General features: G+C 38.0%; 1 pseudogene; it reads right to left on the reverse strand.

Annotated features, from left to right (window-relative positions):
* Positions 1–1,092: 1,092 nt before the first annotated feature.
* On the reverse strand, positions 1,093–1,211 carry LOC112485981 (annotated as a pseudogene).
* Positions 1,212–3,250: the final 2,039 nt, after the last annotated feature.

Raw genomic sequence — 3,250 nt, forward strand, 5'->3', positions numbered from 1 at the left:
AGGACAGTAAACTTATTGAATGCACTATAAAGATGCAATAGGCAAAATCATAACTGTAGAAAATTTCACAGGTCAGTTATTCTCAAATTGTGGTCCTATATCAGCCAGACATATAACCTGGGAACTTGCTAGAGTTGCAAATTTTCAGGCCCTGTCCTGACCCGTTGAATCAGAAACTCCAGAAGTAAGGTCTAGCAATCTGTATTTTAATGAACTCTGCAGGTGACTCTGATGTAGGCTGAGGTTTGAGAAACTCTGCTAAAGGTCAAATGTCCAGGACTCTTCAATAGAAGAGAAATGTAAAGGAAAAAAAAAAAAAAAGATTGGAAGAGAGACCTATAAATTAAAACAGATATATCAAATTTTTTAAAACCAGAAACACTAAATCATAGCGTCTAAGGATGTGCACTTGGGCGAAAAACCATAAAAAACCATAAGGAAGTTATTAGTTCAAAGTCAAGAGAGTGGTTACTTTTGGAGAAATGTAGATTATGACTTAGCTTAAGTCAGAGCATATGGAAGGATCTCCCGAGTGCTGGCAAGCTTTTATTTCTTGACCTGGCTGGTGATTATAAGGGTGTTTGGCTGATAATACTTCACTAGGCTATCTATTTGTTTTGTGTGGTTTTCTGTATTTTTATTTTATTTCACAATTAAAAGTTATGAGAAATTACTGTTGGTTGAATGACATTATTTAAACCTTTTGGGCCTTAGCTTCTCTGCCTGAGCTGTGAAGATATAGTTTCACACTCAGGAATTTTACTTTACAACTCAAATAATGTTGACCTTATAGTAGTTATTTGTCACGGTAATGGGAAATGACTGCATGCATTATAGTTCTCCAAGCCAGTGCTTAAATCATGTTTGGGGAGTTAAGAGAGCAGAGAGGACCGGCTTTATTTTGACAATAATTGCCTCTGCACTCCCATTTTTTCTTTACAACTGCCTGGGAGATAAATACACTCTCTCACAGGAGCCATTAAAAAAAGAGGAGAAAGGTTTAAGAGTGGGATCCTTTGAGGCAGTTAAGACCTCCTTGCTTTTTCTTTCTCTGAAGGTGTATGTTTTATTTGTTTGTCTGTTTGTTTTTAACACCGACAGCGCCTGGTATTCCTAGGTTATCTCCCATCCAAGTACTAACCAGGCCCGAATCTGCTTAGCTTCCAAGATCAGACGAGATTGGGCACATTCAGGGTGGCATGACCGTAGACCTTGAAGGTGTTTGTTTACAATCACTATCACACTATCCTGCTTGAGACTGGATCGTCATCACACAGGCACAACCTGCTGTGAACTATCACGTGATTCGAGGCCTAATGGTTTCTTTCAGCCCAAATAAAGGGGAGGCTTAGCAAGGAGGCTTAAGTGATGCTGCATGACTGGAGAAGAGTAAACCAGGGCAGGAGGTGTCAAGAGCTTCATGGACTGGCTTTGTTCCTGACTGACAGTGATTGGCCAGGCCTCTGTGGCTGCTTGGTTAGGGAGGCGTGTGCCCATGGGTCCTGGGATTTGTGTATAGACAAAGGTAATTAATTATGAGGGAGCTTGAAACCACTCACTTGGTTTTAGAACATGTACATCTCTAATTCTCTTTCTTCCTCTTTATTCCTCTCATAAATAAATGTTTTAATGTTTTTCTTTTCTACCTTATAATTTTTATATGTTGATTTTTATTGTATTTCACAGAATTCTCAGTCTATGGCTGACTGGAAATTTAAGATAAACAAACAAATAAACAAACAAAAACCCAAAAATGTGTCTGCCACAGATAGTTCGAAGAGTACTGAATTAGACTACATTAAAATCAAGAAATGTTGTTTATTAGAAGTCACTGTAAAGAGTTTTTAAAAAGCCACAAAATGAGAGAAAATATTTGCAACACATGAAACAAAGGACTAGCATCTAAAATATATAAAGAATTCATTCAAATTAATTAGAAAACTGGGCAAAAAAGTCACTTCGCATACATACGAGGAAATCCTAATGGCCAATAAGCATATGAAAAGGATTCAGTTCGCATGGGAAATGAAAATTAAAACCACAGTGAAAAGCACATGGCCACCTGATCAGCAAAAACTTAAGTCTCCCAATTCTGAATGTTGGCTGAAGGTATAAAAGCTCTCATATATTGATTATGAGAGTATAAAATTAGTGAAATCACTTTAGAAAACTCTCTGACAGTACAAATCTTCTAAAGCTTAATATACACGTGTCCTATGAGCCAGCAACTCCACTTACAGATGTGCCACAGACAATCTTTACAACTCTTCTCTACTCATCCCTTAAAACCCAGCTCTATACAAAATAGTCACGGGAATGTAAAGTACAGCATAGAGAATATAGTTAATGATATTGTAATAACTATGTAGAGGTATGTAGGTAAGACAAATTGGGGGGATCACTTCATAAATTATATAAATGTCTAACCACTATGCTGTACACCTGAAAAGAATATAAAGTAATATCCAATGTGAACTGTAATTGGCAAAACAAAACAAAACAAAACAGCTCTATAGCCACACCTCAAGGCAATGCCTACCCCATGCCGCCCCGGGCCTGGATGAAGTACCACACCTCTGTGTGACGGTCACATCACCAAGTACGCCTCTCCATCTTTGCACCAACAGCAATGCTAGTAAGTATAGCATGAGTACTTGCCAAATAGATGAATAAATAGCCAATTATTGAGGAATGAAGGCGATACTCAAAACTAGTCTATTTTGCTTCAGGTGGGCACAAGTGATAGAGGTATGAAACTAATGTATTTTATAATGTTGGGAGATTTAACCATACTTTCCCTTTTCTGTTTCACAGCACAAGCCGTGGAAGTTTTGTCATTCTCCACAAAGTTACAGCCTTCCTATCCGCAGTGAGCAGGGCCCTCCTGATCGTTACACATCTTACTGGAGAAGGCATGAATGCCTTCACACTCTCACATGAAAGCCTCTCATGGTGGTCCCCACTATATTAAGAAAAGCTTCAAATTTTGCTTACAAACTGTTTGTGGGAAAAGGGTTATATCTGCCAACCATACAAAACAAAATGTAAAATGTTATCCTTAACTATAAAAGTGAGAATTAATTTTTAGTTGTCTCTCCTGTGTTTCTTGGGGTGCTGCAGATTGATGCTTTTTGTAGCTCATGTCTGTGACTGATTCATTGTTGAGAATAAATATCACTCAGGAACAGAATGAATAGTGAGCTGTAAATTCTGCTACTCTTACACACGGTTTAAGTGAATGGGTGTTGGG

The sequence above is a fragment of the Pteropus alecto genome, unplaced genomic scaffold (assembly GCF_000325575.1).
Source record: "Pteropus alecto unplaced genomic scaffold, ASM32557v1 scaffold25, whole genome shotgun sequence".
NCBI lineage: Eukaryota > Metazoa > Chordata > Mammalia > Chiroptera > Pteropodidae > Pteropus > Pteropus alecto.